The sequence below is a fragment of the Quercus robur genome, chromosome 9 (assembly GCF_932294415.1).
Source record: "Quercus robur chromosome 9, dhQueRobu3.1, whole genome shotgun sequence".
In the NCBI taxonomy this organism is placed as follows: domain Eukaryota; kingdom Viridiplantae; phylum Streptophyta; class Magnoliopsida; order Fagales; family Fagaceae; genus Quercus; species Quercus robur.
Window position 1 is genome coordinate 32,614,030 of NC_065542.1, and position 27,280 is coordinate 32,641,309.

At 34.4% G+C, this 27,280-nt stretch overlaps 1 long non-coding RNA gene and 1 pseudogene across 1 annotated transcript; both read right to left on the reverse strand.

Annotated features, from left to right (window-relative positions):
• Positions 1 to 701: 701 nt before the first annotated feature.
• Positions 702 to 2,397, reverse strand: LOC126699717 (uncharacterized). Its single transcript, XR_007646871.1, has 2 exons — positions 1,853 to 2,397; positions 702 to 953 (listed from the first exon to the last, which is right to left on the reverse strand). It is a non-coding gene; the product is annotated as an uncharacterized LOC126699717 (long non-coding RNA).
• A 3,920-nt stretch (positions 2,398 to 6,317) lies between these two features.
• LOC126700977 (putative wall-associated receptor kinase-like 16) lies at positions 6,318 to 23,010 on the reverse strand (annotated as a pseudogene).
• Between the last annotated feature and the right edge of the window lie 4,270 nt (positions 23,011 to 27,280).

The following is a 27,280-nucleotide window of genomic DNA, read 5'->3' on the forward strand; positions in this document are numbered from 1 at the left end:
AGGAGGCACAGCCGAAGCTAGGTCGTCCAAAAAAGCCCGTAAGACCTACCTTAGAACGGTCCAGAATGTCCAGCTTACAGGTGTCGTACTTAAGATGGCACAGATTGACAACCCCATCATTAGAAACCTCCTTTGGGCCAGCCATCTCCATATCCTCATTCGTTGAGGACGAGGAAAAGGTGGATGGATTCCTTTCTTCACTTGGACTCTATTGGTCTTTGTGACGTGATAGGTATACTTCCTCGTAATCCGCCTCGTCATGGACAACTGATTGGTTACTTGACACACTAGACATTGCCTACACGTGACGACGAAAATTAAGACTCTGACGGGTCTAGAAGGGGTGACGGGGGTATAAAGTCTAGGAAAATAGAGAGTATATCTGGAGGTAAAAGAGACTTGTGAAAAAGGGAGTACTTACCAAGTTAGTGAGTGAACGGAAGAAGGGCGTTGATGACGGATACAACAATTGAATGGAGTGGTCTTTGATAAGGTTGATGGAAGCGTTCTAACAGTGTGTTTCAATAGAAATTAGAGAAACTAGTCGCTAACCCCTGCGATGCACGGGATAATTTTTATAATTTGCATGGCTCAAAGCATATTATAAATTTTTTTTAACCCATAATAGTACAGAATGTTAAAGCAAGAGCAAAATGGGGAAAAATATAAGGAAAATACAAATTGACTAAAAAAGGGATGAGAATCTTAACAAATTTAAGTTAAGAATAAGCAGTTGCCAATGTAAATCCTTCAATTTAAGAACTTTCATGGCCTTACAATTAATGCCCAAAAACAAAGTCTTGTCTGGTTGAAAATAGCTATGGAATAAAAAAAAAATTTTAAAAGGGGGGCTCTCTCCTTTTCTTCTAACCTCAAGTGTCAAGCAAGGATCATAGGATGGATTATGGGCAATAATAAAAGTCCACAACACAAATTTGGGTAAAAGAAACCACCTACAACATTTAACATTCTGTGAGACAAAAGATATGACAATCCAACTACAAATTTGAGTTAAAAAATTAATTGCAAGTAATATAGAAAAGCATGATTCCAATCCAAAATTTGGATTCTAAAACAGTAATAGGTTTAGGAACAAAATATGATCCAACTCAGATTTTCAACAAAGATGAAAAAATTGATGTGTAACCCCAAAGTCTTAGGGCATAAAGTTCAACTTAAGCAATCTATAAATTAAACTCTAGGAGTTTAAACTTTCTTTTTCAGTTTTAGATGTCTTTGTGATTCTCATTAAAAAAAAAAAAAGCTTTAAATGTAAATAATCACCCTTTCATCAACATGTTTAATATAAACACAGGCTAGGGAAAAAAACCATAACCAAAAAAGAAAAAAAAAAAGAAAAAAGAAGAGAATCCTATAGAGTTGAGAACAATTACATCTCAGCGAAGAAGCAATTAACAATAAAAGTACTAAATTTCTAAACTTTGTTTTATCAACATAGTACAACTTTTTCATTAAAAAAATTAAATTAAAAAAAAAAAAAAAAACATAGTACAACTTAAAATGATGAACCATAGAACAATGGAGAACTTTGTTCTGTTTTTTTTTTAATAGTAGAAAAAGGAACAAAACGGAATAGTAGAAGAATTAAAACCTTCTAGGTTGTGTTCCTTGCAATCCTCCAAAACCAAAGGAAACCCATCAAACAAAAAAAAAAAACATGAAAAATAATCAAGCAATAGGGAACCAAACGAAATAAAAGAAAAATCCATATGGAAAAAAGAGAGGAAAAAATAGGGATGTACAGAGATTCAATGGTGGAGTTTACAAACAAATAGAGAGACAAACGGATATAATTTAGGAAAACAAATTTGAAAAGAATTGGGAGAATTACCTGACATGAGAAACCAATCAAAATCTCATCCTGATTATATTTTTGCTGAATAAAACTTTGGATGCTGTACTTATTTTGCTAAATCTTGTCTTTGCCATTGCAAGGTGAAAACAACACAACTTTCTTATATCCTTTATGCAACATAAATTTCAATGAGGTTGATGGCATGCTAAGCATGGCTATAGCTCTGTACCTGCAATTACATATATGTACTTACATATTTGTATTGTAAGAGTTCCAATTAAAACAAATTAGAGATAATTAATAACTTCCCTAATATGAAAAAAATTCATCAAGAGCATTTACAAATATAATAAGTCTAGAGGATAATTCAGTGATATAACAATAAGGGAAGTGGCAAAATAAATAAAATCTAAATGCATCTTATAGGGAGTAACAATTAGCATAGCTGCTCCTGGTTGCTCCTTTTGGAATTTAGATCAAACATATCTTTGCAGCTCTCCATACCATTTTAAATCACAATCATATCATTGAAAAAACTATAACACTATAAGAAGAAACTATACAATGTATAAAAGGAATTGAAATGGAACAGAGCTAATATTGTACAAAATTACAACAGAAATTGCTATGATAAGCCTAAAGACTGAGCTAACCTACATTTTTTTTATAAGTAAGATACATATACATTGGCTGGATCTTGAACCCAAGACCTCACCATCTACTTTGCTCTTACTAACATACAAGCAGGTTTAGAACACAAAGAGCCTCCACAAAGCTGATCAAGCTTGCTCTCCAAAATTCTTCACAGGTTTGATACCCAATAAATTAAATCAAAACCAACCAACCAAAATACAGAAAACTAAATCCTACGAAATGCAAAATTAAAAATATTTTTGTTAGTGTTCATATATTTTGATGAAGATTAAGTCTTTCAAACATGGAAGACTCATAGCTTGTCTACAATTATATGGATAACAACAAATAGAACCCAAAATATATTTAAAACCTTATTTAGAAGTTTTGAATTAAAAAAACACAAATTAGTAAACCAAAGTGCTAAACTGGACCCAAAAACCACAATTTCACTCCTACTAACAAATAAATAAAGAGAACAGGTTCGGGATGAAATCCTAAATTAAATTAAAACCTCAAAACACAAAGAGACAAAGCATAGGTAGAATTTGATCTTCTATGGTGTTCCCCTGGGAAAAACAAAAAAGAACAAAGAGGAAACATATTAGCAATTGAAATCTATAATTGCAGCAAACCCTAATTAGGAACCCCAAAATCCCAAAACTAATAAAAACCCCAAATCAATCCTTCAGCCTCAAAGTCATCTTGATTTCGTCCTAATTCAAGAATGTTCAAAAACTATGGAAACAAAAACCACAAATTAATTATAAGCAAATAGATTAGCACAACAGCAACAAAAAAGGAAGAAGATAAGGAAGATTGAGGATTCAAGGTGATCTTACCAAGGAGTTCTTGAGAAACACCAAAATTATTGAATTCCTCTTTGTTCAATAATTTTAGCGGTGTGTAAGAAGAGGTTTAGGGTTTTATCGGGGAACTTACACAAAGGATAGTATATAATAGAAAAATTAGCACAAACGATCAATGTTGGTGATGATGATTCAGTGGCTACGTGATTGACCTGTCAATGAAATATGCAAGAAGCAAAGAATTAATTTAGATAATAGCAGTGATTCAACAAAAAAAAATAGAAAAGAAAAGAACGTAATTGGGCTAATTAGTACTCTGATCTCCCATCGGCAATGAACACAAAGGAAGGAAAAACAATAAGAATTTAGAAAAGCAAAGCAGACAAAACGTTCACTTATAGTTATATAGGCTCACCATCTCGTCCAGCGGCAAGCTCTTCAGCCTGACAAACACAGTAGAACATATGTTAAAAAAAACCATGTTAAAATAAGTCAAAGAACCTCCTGGTGGACATGACACCATTATGATCTATATTTTTAAGAGAAACAAAAAAATAATAATAATAACAAAAGGAGCAAACGACTTCACAGTGCAAAAAATCTGATTTTGGAAGGATTGGAAAAAGGGAAATAAAAGGACTTCACAGTTGACCAATAGTCTAAAGTAAATCTCAGTATATGACTTCCTCTCTCATGCAGTCGATAATGGAGAACATTTTGCAGTTATAAATGAAAAATAGAAATCAATTCTATGGAGTAACACATCCCAAAGGAAAATTGCCCTTTACTGTAGAGTTGTATGTTTTGCCATGAACAAAAACAAATCAGAGGTTGAAAGGGTAGAGAAGAGAGATGAGGGAGAGAAATAGAGAACAAAGAGGTGGTGTGTAAGAAGAGGTTTAGGGTTTGGGGAAGGAGAACAAAAAAATGATGACGTGGATTGGAAAATAAAAATAATTTTTTAATTTTTTTTAAATGGCGATGATGTGGAAAATTGTGGAAGCTTCAAAAGTTTCGGTTTTATATATATATATAGATGAGAAAAGTAGAGTGTGATATTTATAGAGGAAGTACATGGAAGAAAAAGTGACGCTTCGATCCGAGATAATATCCAATGGAAGAGCGACATGTGTCATACGTCATAAGTGGCTTCTAGACAACCTGTCAGGGGTGGGCACAGTTCTCGGTATTCGTATTGAAACCGTTGCCCCACAAGCCTTTGAACCATCATCCCCTGAACCTTGAACCGTCACCCCACGGGTCCTTTCACTCAAAGATGATGGACCCATGGGGTGAGGGGGCAACTGAAGAGGGTAAAAATCTAGGTTGACAGATCTCCATGAAATGGGCTTGACGGTTCCACATCCGTGGGCCGATAGAGGACGGGCCCAACTTGTGCAAGGTTTGTTATGGACGGATCTTGCATAAATGGATGCGACAGGGACAGATCGAGCGCTCACGTGGTAGCCAGAAACCCTAATGGGAAATACTTGCGACACACACACTTAGCCACCATAGAATCCCAAGGTAAATGGAATCCTAGCACAAAGAGGATTCTGGAAGATACGTGCATTAATGAAGATCTTCTCTATAAGGAAATGTCTTGTCCATCACGTTTGGGACTATTCAAGAGGATTCCTATAAGGAAAAGACTTCTACACCAAGGAAGAGATGTCAACCTTCTACTACTATAAAAGCCCCAATATCCTTACAAATCAAGGTACGAATAATTTACCCTTCTCTAATACTCTAGAGTTGTAAGAATAGTTCTAACTTGACATTCGGAAGGTATTTGGCCGGTACCACACCGGTGTTCTCTATTAGGTCTTCTCTCTTTGCTGTGCAGGTATCATTACGAGCGTGCGAAGATCGTGTGGCTCACTGGTGATATTTACGGCATCATCACAAATAAAATCCCAACCAAAAACAATCTAACCAAAGAAGTTGCAAGAAGAGGTTGAACTTGATCAAAATGTACTTGTCTTTCATGAAATACTCAAAAGAGTGCATCAATGCATGTGTGGAAAAACAAGACAGATAAATAATCACAATGCAATATATGATATCATAATCAAGAATAAAGCATGTGAACCAAATTAAAAACCGTTTGATACTGATTAGAACAGTAAGCAATATAGAAAATGGTACCTCAATAATGAGCAAGTCTAGTCATTACGCTTTGATAAAAGTTTTCTATTTTTGAGAGTTCAAGTTGCTTGTTGGAGTTTTTGTACGTGCTCAAGATCGGCCAGATTGAAGATTTTCCCGTGCTCTTTCCAATGTGTTTGTTTAGTGATTTAGTCTCAATCTGATGTTGTTTGAACTTGGTTTGACAACGGTCAATCTAGAGTCAAAGTTCCTCACAATGAAAACTTACTGTGTTTAAGCCATTGTCATATGATATCTCATCGGTACATTTCAGGTTAAATTTTAGCTCTAGTAAATAGTCGAATTAAAGCTTTTTTTTTTTAAAATTTTTTATATTCTTTAAAATTAAAATAAATTCACTTTGATTATTCAGTCAGATTTTTTTATCAATGGTCAATTAAACTTGGTTGATTCTAGGATTTGGCCATGAATTAATAGAATTTTTCATTTTAACACTTCATTAAGAGAAACAACAGTATTCGGACTTGCCCACAACAAATGATTTTTTTTTTTTTTAAAGAAAAATTTACTGTTGGGATATGTACAATAACTACCTGCGCGTTGATTGACTTGAATACTCTGGTAACTTCGATTCGATTTAAGCATTCACCATTAATGGAAGTTCTGCAAAGGAAATAATGCAAGCTTGGAACCTACCACGCTACCGGATTTCAGCATGGACCAACAATAAAGAGAACACTAAGTTTATCGAAAAACGACAATAAAAAGATAGTTGCATGACATCGTGAGAGATGTTCATCCGTCTCTCAAAGCTCACTATTTATACATGGGATTTTTCAGCAAAAACAAATTACACTGGGAATTCATGGTCTCAGTCCCAATAGTTTTATTATGCTATGATAGAGTTGATCACGATATTTTTAATCACTAGATGTCTAACCATTCAACATTCACCAATCAAGGGTCCCGTCACTTTCCATTGAATTTGATTCAACATTATCTCACGGATGCTTCTCCATCTTACTCAGTCCATCTAACTCACTTGCAACTTCCTTCATAGTAGGCCTCTCATCCCCTTTTACCTCGCTCTAAGCACTTCGCTGCAAGTTTCGCAAATTTCTTTACTTGCTCGATGTTACTTTGTTCCATTATACCATTTTCAAGAATTTCAAACAATTGATTCTCTCTCAATGAGTAAAGAAAATACATAGCTAGACTTCTTTGTTCTTCAGGCCTAGCAAATGAAAGTGCCTTCTGTCCTATTAGTAGCTCCACAAGGACCACTCCAAAGCTATAAACATCACTTTTTTCCATCAATTGATTTGTTTGAATGTATTCAGAATCCAAATATGCAAGAGTTCCTTATACTATAGTAACTAATTGCTTTTGATCTCGTGGAACCAACTTTGAAGTTCCAAAGTCAGAAACTTTTGCAGTAAAATCATCATCGAGCAGTATGTTTGTAGACTTGACATCTCTATGAATCATAGGAATGGCAACGGGTCAAGTTCGGGTCGAGTTTCTTTATGCCCAAACTTGACCCGCGGGTTAGCCCTAGAAACCAGAACCTGCCCCGTTTAATAAATGGATTTTTTCTGCGCCCCAGACCTGCCCCGTCGGGACCCACAAGCCCCGCCCAGCCCATGCCACTTCAGGGCCCAATCCGTGGCCCAATCACAAAAAAAAAAAAAAAGGTTGCCTGAACCCTAAACCTCCACAAACCTAGATCAGAAATCCCAAAAAAAAAAACCCCAAGATCATGTTCATTAATCTAGATCAGAAACCCAAAAAAAAACCCTAAGATCATGTTCATCAATCTAGATCAGAAACCTAAAAAAAAAACCCCTAGACACCAAGATCTTGTTCATTAACCTAGATCAGAAACCCAAAATCAAAAACCCCAGGATCATATTCTTCAATCGGACTAGAGTAGCAACTAAAAACCCAAAAATTTCAGATTTTTTATTTTCCCTTTCAAAATCATAAACACAAACACAGAAATCACATACCCAAACTAGATTCTCAAAAAAAAAAAAAAAAAAGAAAAAAAAAGGAAAAAAAGAAAAAAAGGGAACCCAAACCCTAACAATCCCAAAGGTCCTAAACCCTAATGAACCTAAATAGGAATGGCAAAAAGAAGAAGAAGAGAGAAGTGAGGCTGTGAGGAAGGAGAGGGAGCGATTGAGGGGGGCAACGGTGAGACAATAAGGCATGAGTGTGGCTGTGCGGGTTGGTGAGAGTGAGGGCTTAAGGAGTTGAGGGCGGCGGCGGTGGGGCCATGGCCGTGTGGCTGTGGCTGTGGCCGTGTGGCTATTACTGTGGCCGTGAGAGTGACTGGAGATTTGAGAGAGGGAGGGTGGTGGCTCAAAGATGAGAATGGGAGAATGAGATGAAAATGAAATGACTTAGGGTCCATTTGGATACAACTTATTTTGCTGAAAATTGAAAATTGAAAACATTGTAGCAAAATAATTTTTAAATGGGTAAAAAATTACTATTCACTCATTTTTTTACTGTTCATATGCCTTGGTGCATTGTTCATGTCCCATGAATAGTGCACCAGGCGTTGGTCTTAGAAAAAAAAAAAAGCTTTAAACGCGTAAAAACAAGGAAACGTGAACATGAACATGGATCCAAACACTCAGGGTTGTTTATAACTCTATATATATATATATATATATATATATTTATATATAAGGGTAGTTAGGTCATTTTATATGTAACCAGGTCAGGTTTTGATGAAACCCGGCCCCAACTCGCTTCAGATTTTTTATTTTAAACCCATACCCGACCCTATTTTTAATCGGGTCGGGTAAAATCCGACCCATTAGGGTCGGGTTGGGTTCCCGTAGGTCAGACTTGGATTGCCATCCCTAATGAATTATAAGTATAGAAGCTGCAGAGCGCAAGTACGACATTGCATCTGCTATTTCTACAGCTATCCTTAGATGAGTTTCCCATGATAATGATAGGGTCGCGATGCTTTCTTTATGTATGTGCTTGAAGAGGGTACCATTAGGGACAAATTCATAGACTAATAAAGGAACTTGTGTCTCTAAACAACAACCCAATAATTTGACCACATTCTTGTGATTGATTTGGGAGAGAACAACTACTTCATTAATGAATTGCTCTATTTGGTTTTCATCTATTGTTTTGGACTTTTGATTGCAACAATCCTATTATTTGGAAAAAATCCTTTATAAACTGTACCATATCCTCCTCGGCCAATGATCTTGCTCTCACCAAAATTGCTAATGGCATTCTTTAACTCTTTAGCAGTGAAGATTTTGACTGTTTTACTAGATTCTTCACTAGATTGTTGTTGTCGCAAAACCAATTCTCCATTTTGTTGAAAACATTTTTCTTTAAGCTTGACTAGCCTTCTTTTCTTGATTACAAAGTACAACCAAGAGCAAACTAGAAGTATAGCAATGAAGCTTATTCCAGTGACTGCATATGAAATTAAGATAAAGTTGATCTATTATTCATTTTGTTGCAAATCAAAATTTATAATTCTTCTCATGTAAGTTTCTTGGATGGGTTAGAGAAACTTACATATAAACATTACAATTTTTGGATTATGATTTTTTTAGAGTTATTTGAATAACTTAATAATGGAGATTTAAAATTTTAAATATTTATTATGAAATGAGTAAATTAGATTTATCATGTCATCCATTCTCCAAAAAAAAGAAAAAGAGAAAAACAGAGAGAGATTTATTATGTCATCAACGTTCAATCAAATATTGTCTAGCACTATTAATAATATGACAAAATTCAATAAACTCATTTTATAATAGATAGATACAATACTTAAGGATTTAAGGGACACTAATTCAATTTTTTGGTTGTTGGTATTTGTTACTTATTTCTTTTGTTGAATATTGCTTCAAAATTTTAATTAGTTTTGGATTGGGTTTCCTTAAAGTAGAAGGAAATGTTTGAAACTTTATAAATAGACATTGTTGCAAAGGGTTCGGTGGCTTTTGCCGAAGGTTCCTTCCATGTGGAGAGTAAAGAAAAACTCTTAGAAGAACATTAGTGGGTTTCTCTGAATGAGTAGTTGGTAGATTATTGAGGTTGAAAGATTACTTGTGGTTGTGTGTTGAGAGTTTGTTTGTTTTGTGAGTGTGAGAGAGGTACTGGATATGTTAGGGCTTTGAGTTTGTGAGTTTTGTAAGTGTTGTTTGTGTGAGTTATGTGGATGTTGATTAATTGTAATTCATATCATTAATAGTAGATATTTTGGTTGTCATTACCCTTGGATATTGGCATTGAGTTGGTCAAACCACATTAAATATTATTGTCAGTTGTGGATGTTTTACATGAATGTGCTTTCTTTAGCCCCAAATCATAAGAATTAATATTAGACTTTCGTTGTTGCACAACACATTTCAAATGAACTATTCAAACAGTACATTTAATGGTTTCCATGTGTTTGAAATGTTCTAAGTTCTAAAATTTATGTCAAGAATTGTGCAAATGTAGTTTGGCTATGTCCTTAGATTTATTGAAGCATGAACTTTATTGGTAAATTGGGATGTACCATTAAATGTAAATTGGGGTTGTCAATGTAAAAAAGTAGTGGATTGAATTGTCCAACACTCATAGTTGATCACTAGTGAAATTGAATGTGTCCATAGGTTTATACTTATATTTAATGCCAAATGGAATTAAAGACAATTTATATCCTTTAAAATTTTGAAGGATGAAGATGTAACTTTATAAATTCAAACAAAAATCTGATTTAAACCCAGTTTAGGGACAAATTAATTTCCTTTTTAGTCTAGAAATAAAATTTGGACACTCTTTTTATTTTTATTTTTGGATAAAATACTATTTTGGTTCCTAAACTTTATTAAAAGTTTGTTTTTTGTCTCTAAACTTTAAGAAGTTCATTTTTCGTCCCTAAACTATTGAAAAGTTCATATTTCGTCTCTAAACTATTGAAAATGTTTTTATTTATGTTCTTAAACTTTACTAAAAGTTTGTTTTTCATCCCTAAACTATTGAAAAAGTTCTTTTTTCATCCTTATTTTTGTTTCTATACTATTCAAAAAACTCTTTACAAAGTTTAGGGATAAAAAAAGAACTTTTAAAGTTTAGGGACGAAAAACAAACTTTTAGTAAAATTAGGGACCAAAATAGTATTTCACTCTTTATTTTATCAACCGAAAAAATAAAAAATTTATTTCAAGGAAAGAAAATTACAATAGAGCGGGCAAACTTGCCTCAACCCTAAAACCAAAATCCCAAGAGAAATCGTATTTCGATTCAAGGACATAATAGGGATTTTGGATAGGCCAAAACTAAGAGATAAAGATGAGACATTATAATCTAAATGAATGTTTACATATATTTATTTTTTATTTTTAAAGATGAAGAGGGTTTTTAAATAAAAATTATATGTTAAATGAAAAACTACACCCCTAAAGTTTGTGAGTGTTTGAATTTTATACCCTGAAGTTTCAGAATATGAATTTTAACTTTTGAAGTTCTATTTTATTTGCATTAGCAGCCCCTCTATCTATATTTTTTGTTAAATGCCACAAAAACTTGCCACAGGTGTTTAGTTTGTCCAATAAAATGATACATCATTCTTGTAGCATTAAAAAAATATTTTAATTTTAAAAATGACATGGCATAATAAAAATGACGTGTCATTATTTTATTGGAAGAAATAAATACGCGTGACAAATTTATGTGGCACTTAACGAAAAATATGGATGAAGGGACTACTGATGCAAATAGAATAGAACTTCAAGGGTAAAATTCAGAATTTGAAACTTCAAGTTGTGAAATCTAAACATTCCCAGAACTTAGAAGTGTAGTTTGCAATTTAGCCAAAATTCTACATCTCTTAAAAAAAATCTACATAAATTATAATAAGCTTTCAAGGAAGAAAAGACGAAAGAAAGAAAAGTTTTTCTAGCAACCCATGCGTTAGAAGTAAATTTACATAAATATACTTACCAAAGGAAATCTTAAGCACTAATAAGGGATCTGCAACACAACCTTCACCATCTTTTCTTCCATTCCCATGGAACCACTTTGGTCAACGACATGTATAATTCTCTTGTGTGTTGACACAGTGTCCTGCTCTTGTGCAATTATTGAGAGTTGGATCCTTACACTCGTTAATGTCTGTGAATCAAGTGGAGAATATTCTTATGAACGCCCATAATATATAGTACTATAATCATAAGCAAAACATACATCCAAAAAGACCAAAACCAAACATATGGAGTAGTAATACAAACCTTGGCAACCATGAGGAAGATATGGGTTACCTCGATAACCCGAATTGCACTGGCATCGGTATCCTGACTTGGTAGAGGGGTCAAAACATTTACTATTTCCCTTACATACGATTTCCTTGATTTTTTTAGCTGCTTCTCCACATTTCTCATTCGAAATTGTCCATTTAAGCACCAAAGGGAGCTTTTCATTTGATAAGTTACAGAGGTAATGAGATGAGAAATTGAACTGACCTTGTTCCACAACAAATGCATAGCCACAGGGATTGAAGTTTTATACATTTGTGTGATTGTGAAAGCTACGTACTTCCATTGACATATCTTTTAATCCATCGGGAATTGCTACCTCGCAACACCCAACGCCAGAGCATGACCCATTAACCACATTGCGATGGCTTTTGCATATAGACATGCACCCGATGGAGTACTGTTCTCCGTTTTGTACCCCATGAAGGAATGCATAAGTGTCATAGCCAACAACAGTGAACGTATTTTTGGACTTGGAAATGGTGTCAATGGCTGCATTGAGCCAGGCTTCATTGCCTTTCACAAAATCACCGTTTTGATTGTAACAGTCCCGGGCTACAAATTGCAAGACATGCAAGTCGTGAGCCGCAATAGATATGTTTTTACAGGGCTGGCCCTAGACATTTTGGGGATTAAGGCGAGAACTAAAAATTAGGTATTTTTTATACTTATATATTAATTAAATTAATGTTTATTAATATTTTTATATTATAATATATTTCATTAAAAATATATTTTTCTTGCTTTTTGAGATGCAAATTGTTGATACCCTATTTTGCAACCCGTATTTAATCTCACATAGAGGGTAAAAGGGTAATTTCACACTAGAAATATGCATCTTGATTCTGGTCCTTAGATCCTTAATCTCATTTCACTAAAATGATCTTAATGTTGTAACGATCAAATCGACTAGTCATGAGCCCTAATCGGACCATCAGATTGAAAGTTATCATCAGATCAAGTTTTAATGACTGAGATGCACTATCACAAATTAAGTACGACTATATGTGATTATGAACAATTGATTTTAATTGGTTATAAGTATAATCAATTTGAGATCGATGATGTGTCATAATTTGATTGGTTAGGATTACATTTTATGGTAGGGTTGCACACACCTAATTAACTAGATAGTTAAACATTAATTATTCAGTGAGTAATTTGTGCAAATATATTTTAATTAGAGTAAATTTGGAACCAATTAAGTCTGAAATGGGAGTAATTGGAGCCATTTAATGTTAATTGGGACCTAATTTGGGACCTATTAATGTTAATTGTGCTGAAACCATTTTCTAACAAATGACCTCTGCTCACTATTTCGTCAATATTTCTCAGAATATTTTGAATCTGTGAATGAGGTTAATTTTCCCAGAAACTAGACATCTGGGGCTTCAATTTAAGTACAAGAATGAGACAATTCCAATTAGAATTAAGGCAGATATGATTTTTCAAAATTGGCTCTACAGGCTGTTACAGCAGCTACAGGAAAACCGAACTTTGCTTGTTTTTCACTCTCATCAATCTCCACATTTAATGCACCAGATTTCCCCAAAGGCTAAAATGAGGTCTAGGTTCATGATTCTTTGTCAACCTTCATTAAATGACCTTTCATTCATATTTCTTCCAGTATTACTATATAAACCCCCCATCTTCTTCATTTCAGGACACAAAAACCCCCCTTTCTTCCCCTCTCTTGAGTTCTAGTGAAATTGAGTAGTCTTGTCATATCTGGGTCTTCCTGAGACTCAAGGTATTGAGTGAAACTCACTCTTCCTCTCCTGACTCTTCTTTTCCTCCACCCTTAGGACCTCTACCAAGAATCTCCTCCTCCACCATATGGATCTTGCATGAAGATATAATTCCTTTTCCTAACTTGTTTTTTTGTGTTGCCATGATGAGAATTTAGGATTAAAGCATGATAGTAACTATTTAAATTATCTTGAATATGTTTGAATGTTTTTATATGTTCTTAGTTATTCATCACATGTTCATGCATAACACTAGTTTCGATCTTAAATCCACATTAAAAAACATGAAAAAGATGTTTGTTTAATAATTATTTTAAATTCTTGAATCTAGGATATCACCATCCACACACATTCACTAAAGTTTATTTTTCAATCCAAATGCAATGCTTAATAAATTGAATTAGGGTTTATCACATGCACATACATTAAATTCAACATGCAAATTGATTGATAGCATATTGAATGATATGATATGAATGTTGGCCACCATAATCTAGAAGATCGGTTTCACTGGGCAAGGTGGGTGCCTAACACATTCCCACCTTATAACATAACCTCCGAACTTAGATCAAGGGTTAGTAGATCAAATGCTTATTCATGTAATTTTTGATTTTTAGATTGTAACTAAGAAATAAAGTCATGTACTTTATTTTAGATTGTATCCAGGACCAAGGCCATGTATTTTTCCTATGATTAATGTAAATTCAATTGAAAATTAATAAAATGAGGAATTTTTCAATTTTGGTTTTCTTATTTATCCCAATAATTAAATAAGTGACGACTTCATTGTAAAACCTTTAACCTAAAGGGAAAAATATAATTAGTCGAACCTCCATTTTGAGAGGCAATAACACAACTTCACCCATTCACGTGGGTTTGACCCAACATCCCATAAAAATGGGCCAGGGGCGTGGTCTCTCACAGTGGCGACTCCACTGGGGATATTGAGGGCTAAGTTTCAATTAGATTATAGTGGCCAACCATGTCATTGTTTGTTTATTGCTTTTTTGTATATAATATGTCATTATATTGCATGTCATGCATCATTTACTTAAATGAAATTTATTTTATTTGTGTGCTAGCCCGGAAGCCCGGTAGTATTAACTGTGGATTATGGTATTTCTGAGACTCACATACCTAGCGGTGAACCTACCACCCACCGCGACAAGGATCATCATGGTTATGCCATGGTGGTACATAAGGACAAACTGTACCGTTCGGACCAACGCGGTGCTCTTGGCATCACAAGTTGGGAGGTATGACGTCCTAACTTGTGGGGACCTTTAACCTACCTTCTACTCATGTTGTAATGACCCACAGAACCCACCTTTAGGTCAGTCCATGTAAATTGCATTTCATTACGCATTTGTTTGGTTGTTGTTTGAACCATGATGACTTAAGTCCAACGCTTAAGCCCATCATGATTGTTTGAACCTTGTATGTTATGAATGAACCATGTATGTTATGAATGAACTCAAGCCTAAAAGCCTATAATTGAACTCTACTTGGCATGGAAGGCCAAAATTGTTTCTTGAATCATTCTAAGCCCAATACTTGAGCCCATCAAAGGTGTATAGACATGGTCAACATCAAAGGCCAAAAGCTCACAAGATGCATGCCTTCCAAGTGTAAGCTCAAGCCATTTCAAGCAAATACCAAAAGATCATAATCAAGGTTCAAGCCTTCCAAGTGCAAGCCCAAGCCATTTTATCATAATCAAGGTTCAAGCATACCAAGTCTCAAGCATCCTAAATGGACCAAGAAGAAGCAAGTGGCCCAACTTTGCCTCACTCCACAATTGGTTTGCAACATCATGGTTAAGATTAAAGTTTGTTTGTTTGTTTATTCCATATTTCTATGTTTCTAAAAATCCATGTAGCATTTGATGTACTTTTTTCATGTATATATTTAAAAAAAATTCAAAAAAAAAAAAAATTCAAGATTTCCCAATCTTCCCAAAAAAAAAAAAAAAAAAGTCCCCTTTTCAAAATGGTACATGAGGATCCATTGAACAAAACATTTTCTAAATCTTGATGTTTAAAGGTTTGAGCAATCAACTTGTACCAAGGAATGATTAATTTCATTTGATCCATGAAAAGACTTTTGCTACTTGACTTAGAATATAAGAAGAAATGGTCTTAAAAGGCAATAAAAAAGAATCCATCTATTGGAAAATCCCAAGAATCCATGCACTTGATCCAATTTTCAAAAGTCTTTTGTTTCACAATATTAGAGCATTCGTTCTTTTTCTTTTAAGATGAATTTATTAAAAGAGCTCGAGTCACTGTGCCTACAAGCAAGCATTACTAGGGATAGGAGGCCATCTTTGGTTCAACCAAATTATTTCCTATTACTAAGAATGTTCATTATCCATTGCTAGCCCATTTGAGCCTTTAAACACTTAGCCTCTTTTTCGCATGAACCCACTAAAATCTAAATCTAGGGTGGGAAAATTCAAAGTATGCATGATTAAATCTCATGTAGAGGAAGAGTTGACCTTGTAGCTTTGAAGCTAATTGATAAAGCTCTCCTAGAAGACATGAAGGACAAGTAGAGGATTCATTAAGCTAAAGATAAGAGATCATCAAAGAAAAATGAGGTTTCACTCAATTAAGGAAAGATAAATGAAATTCCATCAATGTGAGAAGAAAAAAAGTGTACATCAAGTTTGAAGAGCCCAAAATTCATCATGCCAAGAGGAATACGAATTTTATCTAAAAGAGAGTTCATCAAAAAAGGAAAAGATTCATCAAACACTGAAAGGTGTAAGTGCATCAAGGCAAGAAAGAAGAATAGAAGTGCATCAAAATGACCGAAAATCTTTAAGTTGAGAAATATAAGGAGGGCAAAAGGTCCCCAAAAGTTCATTCAATCAAGAGATTAAAGACCCAAAGAAGAAAAGAAGCCCGCTAGGCTGAAAACCAAAAAGGGCGGTCTAGGCAAAAGCTAGGGCCAAAAAAAAAAAAAAGAAAGAAAGAAAGAAAGAAACAAAAAGAAGCCCACTAGGCTGAAAACCCAAAAGGATGGTCTAGGCAAAAGTTAGGGCCAAAGAAAAGAAGAAGAAGAAGAAAAGAAAAAAAATTGGAAGATTCTACCAAACTGGAAACTTGAAGATGCAACCTAAAAAGAGAATAATTTTACAAGATGAAAGTCTAGAGGTATGATTCAAGAGGAATGAGCATAAAAACAAATATTGATACAAGTGATCAATGAAGACTAGTGAGAAGATGGCAAAGAAGAAATGGGAAAACTCCTCCAATACTTGATTTTTGAGTAATGCATACTTGGGGGAACATCATAGGGAATTTTGAGCCTTTTTATATCATTCATTTCATAACCTAAACCCAGCCTACATTACAACACATGAACAAGACCTCCTTGAAGTTTTGCTAATTGTAGGCATATCTTAACTCTAATAATATTTTTCTCTTGAATTAAAAAGGAAAAATGCTTAAAATTGTCAAACCCTATAGGATGATATGTTCGAGGATAAAATTTCTCAAATTCTCAAATTCTCAAAATGACTCAAAAGAACTTCCAAACTTGGAGCACTCTCCTTGTTTGCACCCAACAATGTGATTCATAAATATTATCACACTTCACTTCTTGATTGCCTTTGGAGACTTAATCTGACGATGTTCAAAAGGATGAAGCAAATTTGATTACATGAGTTTAATGATCTTGATCCTTCCTAATCAAAGAGATTTGTTTGATTCTTAAACACTTTGATTTGCCAAAATGGTTGTTCAAAGGATCACCTCTTGTTCCCAAAAAAAAAAAAAAAATGGAATTTTTTTTTTCAAAAAAGAAAAAAAAAATCATTCTTTTTCAAAATTCAGTTCTCTTGAACTACGTCTTGACCTGATCCTCTACGAGAGAGGTACGTAGGCAGCCTTTCAAAGGCCCGGTCCCAATCACCCAAACAATCTTGGGGAACAAATTCAAAACAATGTGACAAAATTGTTTGGGTGTATGTTAGGCTAAGCTCATTTGTTTTGCATCAAGCATGCTCAAACTTGGGGCATTGGCCTATTTATATTGTGTGCAGATATGTCCTTCTTGCATGAAAGCATGTTTTTATTTGAGGCATCAATCCATTTTTTTTGCAAGCGTGTCCATATGAGGGGCATTGGCCACAAATGTTTTCATGATAATTGGTTTCTAACAAGCTAGAGAAAGAAAGCCATTTTGCAGGAAACAATGATGGCAGACCGTGATCTTCTTTCATGTTTCACAATGATAGTAATATCAAATTAACTCAACTTCCATCCAAGCAAGGAATATGCCCCAAACTAGGGGCATTGGCTAAATGCTTCCAATTTCTTGTAATGAATGACTCCACTTCTAATTGAAACTTGCTTTTTTGCAAGAATCAAAGTGAAGGATCCTTTATCTCATTCAACACAAGTTATCTCAGATATGCACCCTTATATAGCCAGATAATAGTATGACCTATACCATATAGGATCGACAGTAGCTCTCCCACATTCAAGGGATCAACCTTAGTTCTCTCGAAACCCATAGGATCGACCTTAGCTCTCCTATACACTGTAGGATCGATAGTAGCTCTCCTACCTCTAAGGGATCGACCTTAGTTCTCCTGAAACTCATAGGATTGACCTTAGTTCTCCTATACCCTGTAGGATCGACAGTAGTTCTCCTACCTTCAAGGGATCGACCTTAATTCTCCCGAAACCCATAGGATTGACCTTAGTTCTCCTATACACTGTGGGATTGACAATAGCTCTCCTACCTCCAAGGGATAGACCTTAGTTCTCCCGAAACTCATAAGATTGACCTTAGTTCTCCTATACACTATAGGATCGATAGTGGTTCTCCTACCTTCAAGGGATCGACCTTAGTTCTCCTGAAACTCATAGGATTGACCTTAGCTCTCCTATACCCTGTAGGATAGACAATAGTTCTCCTACCTTCAAGGGATCGACCTTAGTTCTCCTGAAACTCATAGGATTGACCTTAGCTCTCATATACCCTGTAGGATAGACAATAGTTCTCCTACCTTCAAAGGATCGACCTTAGTTCTCCCGAAACCCATAGGATTGACCTTAGTTCTCCTATACCTTGTAGGATCGACAATAGTTCTCCTACCTTCAAGGGATCGACCTTAGTTCTCCCGAAACTCATAAGATCGACTTTAGTTCTCCTATACACTGTAGGATCGACAGTAGTTCTCCTTCCTTCAAGGGATCGACTTTAGTTCTCCCAAAACTCATAAGATTGACCTTAGCTCTCCTATACCTTGTAGGATCGACAGTAGTTCTCCTACCTTCAAGGGATCGACCTTAGTTCTCTCGAAACCCATAGGATCGAGTTTAGTTCTCCTATACACTCAGGGATCGACCTTAGCTCTCCCAAAATCCATAGGATCTATAGCAGCTCTCTTATATTTCCAAACCAAAAAAGGTGATGGCCGTACAAAAAAAGCAAGTCTAACATTAAATTATTCATCTTGGAACTCATCCAAGCATTGCAACAAGCCCTAAACTAGAGACATTGGCTAGGTATGTCAAATTTCCTTCAATTAATAACTCTGTTACTAATTAAAAATATTTATTTTGCAGGAACTAGGGTAAAGGACCCATACACATTGGCACAAATATCACCTTCCACAAATCCATTGGACCTCGGGGAAGCACGTCCAAATTTCAAGTCCATCAGACCACTGGTAAGCATGTCTTGTACTCATTTTTTTTTTTTCAAAAAAAAAAGAAAAAAAAGGGTGGGGGGGAGGGGGGGCTGCATGCATGAACCACATTTAGACCTGATTCTCCCATTAAGAGGTACGTAGGTAATCTCCCTCGAGATTCAGTCCACATTTTGATCTAGAACATGACCATCTGCATTTTTATTTACATGCATCATACATTCACCATGGTTAAATACTGATTACAAAGTTAGGTGTCTCTTTCATACATTGACATTCATTTTTCAAGCTCTGCCCAATGAGGGGCATTCTGTTGACACCCTATTTTGCAACCCGTATTTAATCTCACATGGAGGGTAAAAGGGTAATTTCACATTGGAGATATGCATCTTGATTCTGGTCATTAGATTCTTAATCTCATTTCACCAAAATGATCTTGATGTTGTAACAATCAAATCGAATGGTTATGAGCCCTAATCGGATCATCAGATTGAAAGTTATCATCAAATCAAGTTTTAACAGCTGAGATGCACTATCACAAATTGAGTTCGACTATATGTGATTATGAACAATTGATTTCAATTGGTTATAAGTATAATCAATTTGAGATCGATGATATGTCATAATTTGATTGGTTAGGACTACATTTTATGGTAGGGTTGCACACACCTAATTAACTAGATAGTTAAACATTAATTATTCGGTAAGTAATTTGTGCAATTATCTTTTAATTATAGTAAATTTGGAACCAATTAATTTTGAAATGGGAGTGATTGGAGCCATTTAATATTAATTGGGAACTAATTTGGGACCTATTAATGTTAATTGTGTTGAAACTATTTTCTAACAAATGATTTCTGCTCACTATTTCATCAATATCTCTCAAAATATTTTGAATCTATAAATGAGGTTAATTTTTCCAGAAAGTAGACATCTAGAGCTTCAATTTGAGCATAAGAATGAGACAATTCTAATTAGAATTGAGGCAGATATGATTTTTCAAAGTTGGCTCTATAGGCTGTTACAGCAGCTACAGGAAAACCGAACTTTGCTTACTCTTCACTCTCATCAATCTCCACATTTAATGCACCAAATTTCTCCAAAGGCTAAAACGAGGTTTAGGTTCATGATTCTTTTTCAACCCTCATTAAATGACATTTCATTCATATTTCCTCCACCACTACTATATAAACCCCCCTGCTCCATCATTCTAGGACAAAAAAAAAAAAAAAAAAAAAAAACCCTCTCTTCCCCTCTCTTGAGTTCTAATGAAATTGAGTAGTCTTATAATATCTTGGTATTCTTGAGACTTAAGGTATTGAGTGAGACTCACTCTTCTTCTCCTAACTTTTCTTTTCCTCCACCCTTAGGACCTCTACCAAGAGTCTTCTCCTTCACCATATGGATCTTACATGAAGGTATAATCTTTTTCACTAACTTGTTTTTTTGTGTTGTCACGATAAGAATTTAAGATTAAAGCATGATAGTAACTATTTAAATTATCTTGAATATGTTTGAATGTTTTTATGTGTTCTTTATATGTTCTTGGTTGTTTTTCACATGTTCGAGCATAACACTAGCTTCGATCTTAAATCCACATTAAAAAACATGAAAAAGATGTTTGTTTAATAATTCTTTTAAATTCTTGAATCTAGGATATCACCATCCACACACATTCACTAGAGTTTATTTTTCAATCCAAATGCAATGCTTAATAAATTGAATTAGGGTTTATCACATGCACATACATTAAATTTAACATGCAAATTGATTGATAACATATTGAATGATGTGATATGAATGTTGGCCACTATAATCTAGAAGATCGGTTTCACCGGGCAAGGTGGGTGTCTAACACCTTCCCACCTTGTAACATAACCTTCAAACTTAGATCAAGGATTAGTAGATCAAATGCTTATTCATGTAATTTTCGATTTTTAGATTGCAACTAAGAAACAAAGTTATGTACTTTATCTTAGATTGTATCTAGGACCAAAACCATGTAATTTTCCTATGATTAATATAAATTCAATTGAAAATTAATAAAATGAGGAATTTTTCAATTTTGGTTTTCTTATTTATCCCAGTAATTAAATAAGTGGTGACTCTATTGTAAAACCCTTAATCTAAAAGGGAAAATATAACTAGTCGAACCTCCATTTTGAGAGACAATAACATAACTCCACCCATTCACGTGGGTTTGACCCAACATCCCATAAAAATGGGCCGGTGGCGTGGTCTCTCACACAAATTCACTAATTAAATTTTTGTATTCAAGTTCTTCCAACATTCTTTTCAATCGATAATATAGCTAATCCACTTAATCTCTCTAGTAGACATTTCTAATCAAACAATATATTTATAAAGACTAAAATAAAAAATAACTTTTAAGTGTAGAGCAAAGGAGAAATAGAACTTGATTTATGTAAAAAGTATTGTTGTAATTTTACCGAACAATAAAAAGTTTTTAGCAATCTCAATTTGCATAAATAAAGACTTATTCAATATATTTCCACTAACTAATATATATATATATATATATATATAAACACAAGATTAAAATTAAAAAAAAAAATTAAACACAAGCATAACAAAAATTTAAGCACAATCATAACACAAGGCTTATTAATAAGATCCACCCACAAAAAAACACAAAACAAATCCTATCTATAATAAGGGAGTCAATTTCGTACTGCAAGCCATTTTGTTTTAGTCAGGGGAATGATATATTTCGGTACTAGTGAATACCCGTGTACCGTTTCGAGATTACCGCTATATATAAAATCCTATATATATATATATATATATATTGCTAAATTTAAATCCTATGCCTTTAAGTATATTTAGGTGGATATTCATCTTTATCTTTATCCTTCTACAATGGCCCAATCCATTACAAATAAATCTAAATTATCTAATCATTATATTAAAAATTAAAAAAAAAAAAAAAAAAAAAAACTTGAAACAAGTATAAAAGGTCAAACATCTCACCTAAGTCTCACGTGAATTCTAAATAGAATTCAATAGTTTTACCACAACCACACGTTACTTTCAAAAAGAATAAACACATCCCACATGTTTTGAAAATGCATTGAGAAGCCAAATGCTCAGAAATGAGAAGTCTAGTCTCTGGTGTTCATGAGCGGAGAAGAGGAGAAGACAAAAAAAAAAAAGAAAAAAAAAAGGAAAAGAGAGAGAGAGATGCAAACTAATAGAACGAGGCCATGATCCAAGCAGCCACATAGCTCAACTCAATATAAACAAAACAGGCCCAATAGAAAGCCAAGCACCCAAATAAATTATACCTAATATAGTGATTCCTCAGTCCTGATCAAAACTCAAAACCTTGAGCAGTTGAGAGAGGTGGAGCCGCGGAGGAAGCTTGCTTCAGTAGTTGAGCCAATCAAGCAGCCAGCAACAGTGAGAGAATCAGAGAAAGAATGAGAGATGCGGAGAGCAGAGAGAAAGAAGTAGAGGGAATGGTAAAAATTTTATTGATTTGAGTTGTTTTATTTGTTTTGATTTGTGATTGTTTTGTGGTTAGTCGACCGGATTTGTAGTTTACCTTATTGATTTTTGGTTTGTTTAGAGGATAATAATGTTATTTTTGGGTAATGATTTTGTTTAGAACCAATGTGTAACTGGATCAACCAAAATTTTTGTTTTTTTTGTTTAAAAGGATGTGCCGGATATTTCTTTTCTAAAATTTTGGAGCCACCTTTTCACTTGGGGGCCTTAGCCAATTGTCTAATTGGCCTAGTGGAAAGGCCGGCCTTGTGTTTTTAACAGTCAAATTACCTGTCTTTGCTACTTTCTTGTCACAAGTGATGAGGAAGTTCTTATTGAGGGAACAATCTTTATTCAAGCCAAATGGATATGGAATTTCTATATCTCCACACTTGTTGGGGCAGCCAAGCTTGGCTAGAGATGCTGCTGCCACCATTATTGGTGATATTATCAGCCCTATCTGCAGTGATATCTGGACGACTAGGAGCATCCCATGTACGCCCATGGCCGCAACTTTGTTTCTCAGCAAAAACTTGATTTTGATTCTATTTTGTGTTTTGGATGCGCCGAAACTTTCTTTCTAGCAATCCTGAACCAGTCTGGTCTCGTCCAATGTGTTGTTTCCAAGTAAGTAACCATAAAAAGACGCAAGCAAGATAGAAGAGTCGGACTAAAAATGCGTGGTGTTTTTACTTGTGCACACTTAAATTTTTAGCATCATACTACTTTGATTAGCCTTATGCAAATGCCCTTACAAGTTACAACATTATATATATATATATATTATATATATATATGTATCTCACATTTTACGTACCATAAAAAAGGTACATTTCTTGGTTTTTTAGAGTACTATGACAGTTGTTGGCATCATGGGCCCTGGGGGAAAAGGAATATTCGTTTGCCTTGAGTTCCGAATGCGAATCAGTGTCGTTGCTCAGAGGGCTTGAATCGTCAGAAAGCAAAAAATTGCCTTCCATTGTTGTACAAGGGACCCAAAGACAGCAACTATAGAGGAAGCTAGGACTATACTTGTTAAGGTTGAAATTTGAATCACTTTACTGTATTCTGTATAATGTATCTGTATAATGTATCACAGGTACAATAGTTGTAGCTGCCTGTAGCATGGCTAGACATGGGTGCATGCATATGGGAATTTGATACCCCACGCACATGGCTGAGGGAAACCCCTCCATTCCTTACACACATCGTTAGTTTTTCAAATTCAATAAAGGAAAAAGCATATGAATATATTCTCAAACAAAAAATATAGAATTTGGTTCATACCTCTTGGATTTAGTATTAAACCGTATTAAAAAACTTTAGTCCAACGAAAATGGATCTACCACAACTCTTCCCCAGACCTCTACAGCCACCACGATCTCCAATGGCTTCCCGGTGGGTAGAAATATTCTACACTATGTCCACAGGCCAAGACTTAAGACCTAGTGATGGAACCTTGAGACTAGAGAGTGCTGATAAGTGATAAGAGTGTTTGTGCCTCTATTTTCTGAATGAAACGTGACTATTTGAGATTTTTCATTCTGGGCATATGTCATTAGGAAAACATTTTATTTTCCTAACTCTCTCTAACTCACAATTCTTTTTCGCTCTATTTGATTCTCTCTTTCAAAATCATTTTACTTTTTAACATGGACTCAGAGTCGCAATCTACAATCCTCATCAACCATTGTTGTCACCACCGCTATCAACAACAATGCCCACACCCTAGATCAAGATCCATTAATTGGAATCCCATATATTCCTATACTTCTTGGAATTGCATTTGAGTCCGCTAAAATTATTGTTTGAACCTTCAAGCGCCGTCTTAGTCCTGATCATGAACCTAATATACAATAAATATTTTTAATGCATTTCAAGTTAATAATCACTCAGTGAGTACTAAATTTTTTGCAGCAATTTCCCTTAACTCTCAAGCCAAGCTACGCTATATTCTATATAAAAGTAAAATTATGCTATTCATGATATCCAATTTGGCACCTAATTCCAAACACAAATAATATAAATATAAATATAAAAAAAAATTCTTTGAGAACCATAAAACAAAATGACAAATTGATGACTATGACGATAAGAGGAAAATCTAACTTTGAAAAAAAAAAAAAATGCAATAACCAAATTATTTGACACAAAAAAGTACATTTAATTTGACCTTATCTGAAATATAACCAACTTTATGTTTTACTCAACAAAAAAAACATTAAAAAAATGATGATTTTCTAAACAAAATCCATTCTTCATTCTCTTTGCTATATCAACACCCAAACAGACAAACATAGTTAACTGATTTTTCAATCCTAAAAAATTTAAGATTTTTCAAATAAAATAAAATAAATAAACCAAAAAAAATTACTTTTTTTTTAATATATAAATTACTTTCACAGAGAGAGAGAGAGAGAGAGAGAGAGAGAGGAAAGGGACATGGGTAAAAGCCCTTAAACCATCGCATCAAAGATCTTGAGGTCCTGGTGGTTTGAGGAAGAGTTGGCAATATTTTTTGAGGTAGTCAACACCTTCAATACAGTAGTGTAGGCATTATTATTATTATTATGTTTTCGGAAGGGGCCATAGGTGTAAGCCATTTGATTATTTCAATTTTTAAGGTCTCTCTTTGGACTAACTTAACTTTGAAGTGGAAATGAAATGTAATTTTAAGAAATCTAAATTAAAAATGTTAGTTTTGTTTTAATAATTATATGTGCTATTGAGAAAAAATCTAAATTAAAAACGTGGTTCCATCCCTATCTGAAGATACCTTCCCAAGTGTTTCACATGCATCTAAGACTCTCAAGCTATAGTTTTGTCCTAACAACACACCTACCCTACTATTTAACTTCCATATGTCCTTACTTCACATAGTAAACAAGTTAAAGACACACCTTAATTTTTTATTCTCATGCATAGATACCTTCCCAAGTGTTTCACATGCATCTAAGACTCTCAAGCTATAGTTTTGTCCTAACAACACACCTACCCTACTATTTAACTTCCATATGTCCTTACTTCACATAGTAAACATGCATGTTAAAGACACACCTTAATTTTTTATTCTCATGCATGCCACAACTCTTTCTGTCGTTGTGTTTTCTTCTCAATGCTTTTTTTTTTATTTGATGAAATGTCTTCTCAATGTTTCATTTGCCCAAACAGCATACTAAATGATTTTTGAGACCATTAATTCCAGCCTGTCCCCAGTGAGACGTAATCTTTCACATGCATCACGTTTTTCATAGTTTTTTTCTTCATCGAATGTGATATTTAATGGTGTGTTTAGATGACAGGATTTGAGTATATGAATATTTAATGGTGTGTTTAGATGATAGGATTTGAGTATATGAATTTGGTTGGATGATTAAAATCTAAATACCTTGTTTAAATAGTTTAAAAATGGTTAAGAATTTGGATTTAACAAATATACCAAGGATTTTAAACCTTAAAATTATTGAATTTGAAATAACTTCTAAACTCATAGAATTTTAGAAATTCATAAAACTTCAATACTTATAGATTTAGAATTAAGGCATTTTAAATCCATCAATTTAAAATTCAAATCTAAATCCAAGTATCCAAACGCAATTTTAAGGAATTTCTTGGTGGTTCTTGGTTCATTTTGATGGGCATTATGACCTATTCCTTCCTTATATTGAAAACTTTCCTTCAAAAGTCAAAATTTTGCAAAACTTTCACCTTGGATATGAGAGGTATAAAATAAATAACTTGGACCATGTGTTGAAATATTAATTTGGTAAAAAAAAAAAAGAAATGCAAGAAGAAGATGAAGACATACATTTTTTTGAAGTACAACAACATTTATGTATTGACATATTTGTGGATTATGTGGATAAAAAAATAAAAATGTACACGTGTTATTTCCTCATCTAAGGGTGTGTTTGTTTCACCTAAAAACACTTTTAGGAAATTATTTTACACCCTTGTGTATGTTTGGTAGTTACGGAAAATACGGTCAATGGAAAATCATTTATGCTTTGACCAAAAAATAAGCCACTTTGAGTGTAAAATCATTTACGCTTTGATTTTACCTTCAAACAATTTCACTACAAGAAAACTGAGCAATTGCGGCGGGCCTATTGCGGCGGGTGCAAAAACCGCCGCTATATGTCGCCTATTGCGGCGCTTTTTTGGCCCGCCGCTGTACATGAGATCTATTGCGGCGTTCCATATGGCCGCCGCAATAGCTCTAGTATTTTGCGGCGTACTACAGCGGCGGGCCAATGACCCGCCGCAATAGACCTGCTTTAGTGGCATTCAGCTTAGATATAGCGGCGGGTTAATGAACCGCCGCAATAGCTCAAATATTTTGCGGCAGACTACAGCGGCGGGCGAATGACCCGCCGCAATAGACCCGTTTTAGCGGCATTAATCTTAGATATAGCGGCGGGTGATTGACCCGCCGCAATATGTACTCCTTTTTGCGGCGGGTTGGACCGCCGCAATAGACATTTAAATTTCCCTCAATTTTTTCGTCTTCCCATTTAAAGATCAAATAGTAAATTACACCCGATTGGCATGAAAATTGGCATACATGTTAAGAACATATAGAAAATATGATCCAACGGTTGGATTTTCAAAATTTGAATTCAACAATAAGTTATTGGTTGGTGTAACATTTTTTAGAGTTACATCAAGTGTAACTAGAACCCAACGATATATTTCTTAATTCGATG